The sequence below is a fragment of the Danio rerio genome, chromosome 12, assembly GCF_052040795.2.
Source record: "Danio rerio strain M-AB ecotype USA chromosome 12, GRCz13ab, whole genome shotgun sequence".
NCBI classification, from domain to species: Eukaryota; Metazoa; Chordata; class Actinopteri; order Cypriniformes; family Danionidae; genus Danio; species Danio rerio.
The window spans coordinates 1019098-1029471 of record NC_141032.1 but is presented as its reverse complement, the minus strand read 5'-3'; the positions used below and the strand labels follow the sequence as shown (position 1 = coordinate 1029471).

General features: G+C 35.9%; 1 long non-coding RNA gene across 2 annotated transcripts; it reads left to right on the top strand.

The window, feature by feature from the left end:
* Positions 1 to 1782: 1782 nt before the first annotated feature.
* On the top strand, positions 1783 to 7644 carry LOC137496781 (uncharacterized). 2 transcript variants are annotated; one of them, XR_015503727.1, is made up of 6 exons: positions 1783 to 1831; positions 3109 to 3142; positions 4503 to 4558; positions 4652 to 4800; positions 4912 to 4988; positions 6289 to 7644. It is a non-coding gene; the product is annotated as an uncharacterized LOC137496781 (long non-coding RNA). The 2 variants fall into 2 exon arrangements; XR_015503728.1 differs by having other exon boundaries at positions 2317 to 3142.
* Positions 7645 to 10374: the final 2730 nt, after the last annotated feature.

Below are 10374 nucleotides of genomic sequence, written 5' to 3'. Positions count from 1 at the left end.
TGTTCTCAGTGTGCGTGTGTGTGTGTATGCATGAGTGTGTGTGTGTGTCTTTTAGCTCACGTATAACTGAAGTGATGATGACAGAGTCACGATTTAACAGACAAACAGCACAAAGAGCAGAAAGAGTGTGTGTGTGTGCAGTATTTGCGTTGTGTGTGAGCATATTTCCCCTTTCGGGACGACGCTTCTCTCCTTTCCAGAGTCTGGTTTGGTCTCAGCCTGTTTCAGAGGCCGCTAATTAATCATGCATTATTGAGAGACAGAGCTGGATGAGGGTTTACCCTTGTTTCAGTCCCAACACACACACACACACACACACACACACACACACACACACAAATACGCACACAAATACACACAGAGACATGCAGGAACACCTACTGTAAATAGTCTCAACTGGGCAAACCCTGTACATACATTGAAGTCAGAATTATTAGCCTCCCTCAAATTTTTTCCTCTTTTTTTTTTTATATATTTCCCAAATGATGTTGAACAGATTCAGGAAATTTTCACAGTATGTCTGATAATATTTTTTCTTCTGGAGAAAGTCTGATTTAGTATATTTCGGCTAGAATAAAAGCAGTTTTTAATTTTTTAAACACCATTTTAAGGTCAATATTATTAGCCCCTTTAAAGGGCCATGAAAGCCCCTCGTTTCAGCAGGGTGTTTCACACCTCTACTTTGGAAAAAGTCAGAAAAGTGGGCGTGTCCAGCTCTGTTTAGGGGGGAGTGTCGGAGGAAGAAAAGAGGCATGGTGTGGGAGTGTCAATTTGGGCACGCGCGAGTTTCAGAGTCAAAATACACACACACACACACACACACATACAGGAGAAAGTGACTGTGTTTACATGGACATCTGTAGTCAAATTATTTGCCAAATTATTAAATGGTGGACTTTAACTGCAGTTTGGCTCTTTAATTCTGGGAATTCATTCATGCCCCTCGCGACAAACGAGATATTTGATTCGAGGAGCTGCTCTAAGCGTGTATTTTTCATGCAATGTTTGATACAGCAAAAACCCTCCGCATTTCCCGAAAACTAGATGCACACGGCAGGTAGTCAGAAAGCTGCGTGTGTTATTCCGGTCACAAAATGCGGTGAAAATCCTACATGAGGTTAAAGTTTGGTTGTGGTGCTAACATGTTTACACTCGGTGCAATAGTTAACTTAGTTCGATACAAACAAACTGAATAAACAAAGAGCACTGGTCGCTCACTTACCAAATCTGTAGAGACAGGACAATCACCACCAACTAGAGCCGCGTCTTTATTAAGAGGAGACGAGCAGCGAATCCGGATCTCAGCGTTTGCAGATGAGAACAGCTCTCAGGTAAACAATAATCCTCCTTAGACACGTAAGTTATTGTTGTCGAGCGTCGCGTACACTGTTAATCCACACGTGACTCCAGCTGCGCTCTCACAGAGAGAAAATGAAAACAAAACTTCACTGCAGCAAACTATAAAAGCAACACTTCACGCTTGTTTTGCCAACACAACGTGGCGTCTCTGTCGTCTAAACACTGTGACAGTAATGCACTGTAAATGCGAATAGTATTCCTTACTATCAAAATTCTAGTGTGTTTACTTAATTTTAAGCTAATTGTTGAGTTTACTAGAAATGCATTAGTGTTGCTGACATAGTAAGGTATAAAGTTCCCATAACTAATGTAATTTGAGTAAAATTGCTTATAAGGGCTAAGCCATGCTGTTACGCATGCGTACTGGGTGGTGATTTCCCATCCCCCATCCCGAGTCACAACCAACCGCCACCCAGCACCGCCATTGAAGGACAGGATTTCATATTGAGAAGATGTACTGCTGTAAATCAAGGTAAACTTTTCGTTTTAATTACTACTTTTATTTTATTTGTATAGTATCCGTAATCTGTTTATTTCCTGCACTTTGTGAAATTGTTTGCTGTTTTGTGAACTAATTAATAGCCCATGATGTTGTGACTAAACGTTTTGACCACTGCACGTTATTTGCAATACTGTCTACTTTACTAGATAAGCTATTTTTTGCTGCTTAGTCCTTTTTAATAACTATTAATAATTTGTAAAGTTAGTAGTAATTTGTAAAGTGGGCGTTATGCTCTAAAAGAGCGGGCCGCGCCATTTTAAATGATGCACTGAGAGAGCAAGAGCGCGCGCAATGATCCGTTCAAATAGATGTAAAGTTAACACATAGCTGTAGGTCTACATTTTTAAAAAAGAAAACGAAACCTATTTATCCGCATTACAAATACAGTAACGTTAGTTATCGCTGAACTTTAGTGACGCTTGTTGTGACGAAAATATGCGTGTTTTTTTTTTAAGATTTACTTTTATGAGATCACCTGCAGGAAGCAGGTGAGGAGATCAGCTGTGATTCGGTCCGGCGTCAGCGAGCGGCTCATGACCAGACCAGTCGTTTTTTTCTCCATGATCGCCGGGCAGCAGCAGTTTTAACCCGCCGAGGCTTTTAGAACATTATAAAGCAGTTTCAGCTCAAAATGGACCCGTGAGTGTCGTAGGTAATTTAGGATTTCGATGCGATTACCATTCGTGTCACTGTATGAGGCAGATACATATTTACACATGATGCTAAAGTGTGCTTATGCTAACAATCCCTATGAAACTTAAAGTTAAACTTATGAAAATGCGAGAGATATTTAATTAACTCATTTATTTGTTTTATATGCTATTTGTCTTTTCTTTATGCCGTTTTGAAGGTTTATTCCAGTGTTGCCGTTACGTTATTGAGTGTTTTGTATTGCTGTAATGACAAATAAATCTGACCAGACGCGACTGAATATGTGTGATGGATAACGTTAATGATGAAGTGGTATAACTCGTACAACCAAGCACAGAAACATCCATTTGTTTGCTCAATATCACACAAAGGCATCAACAAGCCTTTGTTATAAGCAAACTTTCTGTAAAGAAACAGGCTTTGCCAAACCTGTTAGTTTGCATTTTTAAAGAAGGTTTCACTAATTTTTAACAATTTAGGGCAAATAAATTTGAACAATTACAAGGTTGTTTAAAATGTAGCACACCATTAGAGTATTGTGAGTGGCATATTTGGTTTGTAATATCATTATACCCTTTATTTATTTTTTATTTCAGACTACCAGTTTGTGAGCTGATATGCAGTGGAAATGTAAGTTTTGCACTTACACATCAAAGAAAACTTTTTGAACAATACCGCACAAGCCATAGAACATATTCATGAATTGTTATATTAACGTTACCTTGTCTCCATACTGAGTGTCAGGGTAATTTTAAATCGTTTAATGCATTAAAAGTACATTTAACAACATTCTCAGCAAAGAACTGCATGATCAAGAATAGTCCGAATATTTTGTCCATTTGAATAATCATCTGAGGACTAGTTAGAAATAGGGTTGTTGTGTTGTGATACCATTAATTTATGTTACAATACTATACCAGCTGAAGTATGGTGATACCAAGTAGTATTGCAATACTGTAATTCATAACTTAAATCCATGAAATAAAGAAAAATGTCAGAAATAATATATTGTATATGTTATTATATGCCTACTTGAATTTAAATAATTCCCTTATTGTTGAAAAAAGTATTTGCACATCTCTTCACCTAAAATGTATTCATTCCAGCAAAAAAAATACATTAAAATAAAGATACATAAAGAAAAGAGCATTTTTCCAACAAACCTAGGCTATATGAAGTGGTCAAAAATTGTTTCCTGTTGCTATTTTGGGTTTTTCATCTATCATACTTTTTTCACACTTATTATCGGATAAGAATAAAAGAAAAAAAGTTCACTTTATGAGTCATTCTTTTTAATAGATTGTCACGGTTGTTGTAGCTATTATATCATATTGACAGGAACAGAAATAAACGAATTCCGATTCAAAATGAACCATCACAAAATATGCAATAGGCTACTATAAAAGGCGCAAATTCTACAGTTTTACAACCTTAGAAGGCTCCATAGACTATTAAAATACAATGATCTATTGTTGCTGAATCGTGTAAGTATTTTAGTGACTTTTTCACATGCAGCATTATGTATTGTAGGCAGACTGTTAATGACAATACTACCGTTTACAAACTACAGTGGCACCGCCAGTATCTTGGAGCCATAGTATCACAATACTACCATAGTACCGGTAAACCGTGCAACCCTAGTCAGAAAGTTCAGTGTCCTTTTAAAGACATCAATTGAGACAAATATTTATTCCACTTTTAATGCGCATAAAAGTAAGGCACACCAGCAACAATGCCATGATTATATTTAATCGGGGGTTGTGTTTATTACTGTTTGGTAACAAGTATAGCTCATGCTTTTGATGACAGGCGCCGGGAGTATTTGGCAGCTTTTATTATTCAAGAACATTTAACTATGTCATGTTAAAGTGTAACATCTGTTGCTAAATGGCATTGCATTGTATCATTGCATGTGTTTCTGATTTCTGTTTTTTGTTTTAGAATTTCGCTTAGCCATGTCAATAACACTTTACGTTTTTGTGCACAACAGTGACATCCAGAAGGAAGTCATAGAGGAAACACCAGCTGATGCAAGTGCTGCAGAAGGTTTGTTTTCTTTTCAAAACTTTGTGTGATTTTGTGAATTTGTGTTTTTGAATGTTATTAATGACTAATAATGTTTTGATTGGATCTTTGCAGAATTCAATCGAATATCAGGAAGAAATGTGAGATCCAAGTTCTACGCTGCATTGGACACACACTGCTTGTTTGATTGAAATAAAAAAAAAAAAAACAGGAGAAAATTGCAGAAGAAAACTAGAAGAAATTTTCAACATGTTAATTCAAAGGTATTTTTGTGACATCATCTTTGAATCATAATTTGCATTTGATTGCAATTAATTGCATTTGATGCTTTCATTGGGCTATAATGCATGTCTACCTGTCTTTACTTTTTCAAGGTCATCTGGCAGCAGTTCTCCGGGGTCTTTCAGTCCTTTAGAGGGATGAGTCTAAAGAAATTTTCAGGATGTGTTTTGTAAGTAGTATTATTGTTTCTGCTTTCTTAGACTGGAAATGAAGCAGTCATTCCAGTTTACTTCACTTATTAATAAACATTTTCAATTTTATAAAAATAAAACAAATGCATTTAATGTAAGTATTTGAAAGTAAGAGGGATGTTATATTATGGCCTTTGGAGCAAGAGCATTGCTATGTTGCAAATACAGCAGCTTGTGCCGTCACAGGGTCAGTTAGCTTCATAGGCCAGTGAAGTAATGAATGCATTTCTTTAATTTTTAAACACACTTGTTTTGAAAAGGAGGAAGATTAGCTTGAAAAAAAATCTTAATAAGTGTAATACCTATGTAATATGTTGAGAGAAATATAATTTCAGTTGAAAAAACCTGCTGGATTAAGATGTAAAAAGATAGTGTTAAAAGCCACAAAGTCAAAGATGCTCCGTATTATAACCAACCCTGTGAAGTCACCTGCTGTGGGATTGTAGATGGCTGCACCCTTGTTCTAAAAGCCATACTAAAAAATAGTTATTAATACATTTTTAAAAAGTGTGCTAAATAATGCAAACTTGACTCACTGCTTTAATCTAGCAAAACCAAATGCATTCATGAATCGGTTCCCAATTTATTAAGTTTTCCCTACAAAATATTTATATTGATTATGTAGCACCAATTGGTCTCTCACACATTTGCATTTAATTTCTTGAAAATGTTTTAAAAGTACTTTTACTGCAGTTTGTTTTATTACATTACAGTGTTTCTTTAATTAAAAACATTTATTGTTCCTTTAAAATAGTATCATGTTCAAGATACTGGAATTTAGTACCAATCTCTGCTGCAATTTTAAGCAGCAAATTTCCTGCTAACATTTTAAGCACTTTTGAGCACATTTTTAAACAGCACTGTTTTGCCATTCTGTTCACATGCTTAACAGAAATGACACTCAACAATGCTCAAATGTTAGCAGGAAATGGATGTTTTTAAAATTACTATATGGATTGGTAATAAATTCCACTATCATGACAAGCCTAGTAGAAGCAGTACAGGCAAATCCATCGTGTTGGTCTACATTGAAGAAGGAGCACCATAGCAAGGCCTTCTTATAAGAAGCATTTGAATGTAAAATGTACTATAAACACAAATAGTCATGCTAATAAGCAACTAGTTAATAGGGTAATTGGTTCCTACTAAAGTGTTACTAAATTAAGCACAAGGAATTGTATTTTTTTCACCTCTGCTTTTGGTCTCCTGGCCACTACAGGCTTTATTAGTGCCATTTAGAATATCAAACTTTACTTATTTTTCTTTCTCTATTCATAGGATGTAATTGTAGAGTCGGACTTCAGTGAAGAAGATGTTGGCCTGCTGACTGTCGTGTGTGAAGATGTCTAAAGAACCTCATTATGGATGCAATGTGGGCCTTTATACTGGAAGGAAAAGTGGTTATGGACTTTGCCACATGCAGTATGTCTCTTTTTCTGCTTTGATTTACACACTGAATTCGGACTACCCAAAGACTTTGAGCAAAGCATTTGAATTTGTTCAACGTGTGTTGCTTTTGCTGGGAGGGAAGCGTAATGTGTTTTATTCGGCGAGTGCCTATACTGCTGTGCTTTATGTTTAAAGGTTCAGGTATAATGGCATGTTTAATTACAAAGTGTTGCTTTTTAACATGTTGCTGTTTGCAGTGTTACATTTAGGACTGCAGCATTTTGGTGTTTAAAACACTTTTTTTTTTTTTTTTACCAAAAAAGTGTATTGTGATTTATAGGGTTGTCAAAAGTATTGAGTTTGGTACCAATCGGTACTGAAATAAATTAAAAAAAAGTCCATCCATTTCCCACTAACATTGCAAGAACTGATTGGCCATTGTGTTCACATGCTCAGTAGATATGACTGATTGGCTTTGAAGGTCATTATTTTTACCACACTTCACCACTGTTCACCAGGTGCAAAGATACAAAGACACTGGATAACTTCAAAGCACTGTCGATCAGTCGATTCATCACCAGATAGCTTATATGTTAGCTTCTAAACAAATCAGCTATCGACATGGCTTTGAAACACTTCAGTGTCTGTGTAACTTTGTTTAGACCCAGTGAAAAATGGTAAACCTATGACAGTCACAGCCATAAACAGTCATTTCTGTTGAGCATGTGAACACAGTGGCCAATCAATGGTGTTTAAGAACGAGCTCAGTAGCACTCAAATGCTGGTGGAAAATTGATATTTTTAATATTTCAGTATTGATTGATACCAAACTCAATACTTTTGACCACACTAATGTGATATTTTCTGTAGGAAAATCTAAACTACACAGTCTAACAAATTAGCTTTAAAGCTTAATATCTGTGCCTCTGTGAGTGTCTATATGCTGCCATGTTTAAGGTGCTGGTGCAATGGCATGTTTAATTACACTAATTCAAGTATCTTTTTTCCAAGTGTCAAGTATTTAAAGTTTTTTTGATAGATTTTCAAACCTTTTCGAAAACTTGTGTTTTAGGGTTGAACATGTTTATTATATTTTTTGTCTGTATTGCTGTTTACAGTATATTACAGCACTTTACAACAGGTTTTTACAAAACTGTATTGTGTACAAGTGTATTGTGATACTAAAATATCACAAGTGTATTGTGAAATTCTGCTAATTTTGTCAAATAAAATGTTTACATTTAAGACCTGTATAATGTCATTACTTGTAGGTTGAACTACATATTTTATGTTCAGTTTAATTGAAGAAAATGTGGAAACCGATTGCACGTAGTTTCTTTAGTTGACATTACTTAAAATGGTGGATTAAAACAATGTTGAGACTACTAGCATTCAAGATGTTAACTGAACATGGTAGAACAGTATTAGTTAAATAGAGTTATTAAAGTAATCTTACTATAAAACCCTAAGTAAGATTACTAAATAATGACAAGTATGTTAACTAGAATTTTCTATTGAACTTACTTAATTTTTAACAGTTAGTTTACTTTATAAGTTTTAGTTTTCTTACTTCAAGGCAATAATTAAACTTAACTTAAGATTTCCTTGTAAGTTTATATTGCAAAAATAAGGCAATCGGTTTCCAAACTTTTTTTAAGTAAACTGAACATGTTAGAATTTACAGTGTGAATATTAATGAAGTTGCACAATAGAGCGCGCTGATTGGTTTGAACCAAGCCTTACTCATGCATTAATGCAGCACTTTGTAAGACGTAATAAAACACACTCTGGCACAGACGTCTAGTCTGCACGCTGGAATTCACACTATTATCTCATGACCGTGACGCAGCTTCAAAAATTCGTTTCAAACCGGAAGTACGAATTTGCTTGAAATAACGCAAAAACAACCAATTTACACTTTTTTTTTTTTTAAATATAGGTGTCCTAATAGTGTTTATAGCAGTGTGGGACACATATACAACTGTCAACAGCTCAACACATGTGTTTTGGTGTTTCGTGACCCTTTAAGCTATATTTTTCCGATAGTCTTCAGAACAAACCATCATTATACAATAACCTGCCTAATTACCCTAACCTGCCTAGTTACCCTAATTACCCTAGTGAAGCCTTTAAATGTCACTGTAAGCTGTATAGAAGTGTCTTGAAGAATATCTAGTCTAATATTATTTACTGTCATCATGACAAAGAGAAAATAAATCAGTTATTAGAGATGAGTTATTAAAGCTGTTATGATTAGAAATGTGCTGAAGAAATCTGCTCTCCATTAAATGACCTGTTAAATGATTATTTCAGTCTGTCTCTTTCTCTCTGTATATGTGGCTCAGATCAAGTTTCATATCTTGCATCCAGTAAATCAGATCTTCAGATCATATTTATTTGGAATTTTATTTTTTTAAAGCTTCAATCAATTTTTTTTAACTCAATTAATGTTGTATAAGTGAGTATATTCAGGCAGTAAACATTAATTACGATTTTGAACTAAATTAAAAAAAAAAATTGCCTCCTGAGCTTGTCGTTGTTCACTTGCTAATTACTTCCGCCGTTTTTCCTTCTGTGTTTTGACTGAATGCACCAAATGCACTGCTCAGACCTGCTGTATTTTCCCAGAATTGTATCAGTACTTCTGCATTAAACACATCCTCAGAAACACTGTGTCCCACTTCTGATCATGAATAGAGCATCAGGGTGAGTCGGGGACGCCGCTCTCCTCAAAACACTAGCTGTGTTTCCAGACAGAGATGAGAGTTATTCATGTGCAAACTGTAATATCCAGCCTGATCTCACGAGAAAACGTAAGTATTTTACGTTTTGCCAGTTTAGTGGCTAATTCGTCCAAATTCGTACAAGTTCAGTCGTCCGAAATTGTACGATTTTAAAAAGGAGGCGTGGCCTGACCCCACCCCTAAACCCAACCGTCATTTGGGGATGAGCAAGACGTACTAAATTGTACAGATTAGATCGTAGGAATTCATACGAAATAGCCACTAAATCAAAAAGTTACGAATTGCAGTGAGATTGCGTTCAATATCGCATTAAGCATCAGTGATTAAAGCAGATTTCCAGTCAATGAGAAACACAAGAGAATAAACCCCTCAGCTCCTGCTAAACCTGCACTGATATCACTGAGAGAACTGGAGTCTGCTGCACTGTTGGGATTCTTCACTGTGCTGTTTGTGGTGTTCTCCTCTAATAAAATCTTGCGCCTCAGAAGACGAAACGCAATGAACGCGGTGGCTTCTGGAGGCGTGAGATGGGAGTGCAAACAGATGCGCAAGCCTGGATAATACGGAAGCACTGTGATGACGGAGGGCTGAGGCCCTTTACAATCAGCACAGCAACATTTCACATCTGACACAATGGAAAGCTGGAAACATGGAGAGCTGCAGACCAACATTAATGACGCAAACAGCCTCACACACGCATTTACATCTGTCAAATCATCTGAGAGAAACTACTAAGATGTACATCTGTTCACAGCAGTTTATACGTATTTTTCTTAGCGAATAAAACATTGTGTGCAAACATTTTTAATGCTATTTTAAACATGTATGCACATCTTGACGTTTCCTTTAAGTAGTTGTTATGTGAAATTTGACAATGCACATGTGTATGTGTACACAGATACAGTGTTTGCTGATGTTTGTATCAGTGTTCGGTCAGTTCGATCTGACCTGTGACTCCAGTTTCTCCGCGTCATGTCCACTTCGAGCTTTATTAATGATAAAAGGTGAATAACCTCTTTGTTAATGACCCGAATCCAACAGCAAACAGAGGCTGAAGACACACCTCTACACTGTAAAAGACATGCATTAATGAACAGTTTCTCTATATTGTGATTCACAGGTGTTTATTTGCGGTTGTGGATTGCATTATGGGATGTTGATCTCTGCTCTGTGGACTTCAGATGTTGAAAATTCAACTCTACAGTTTAATAAAGTGACTTTATTGACATTT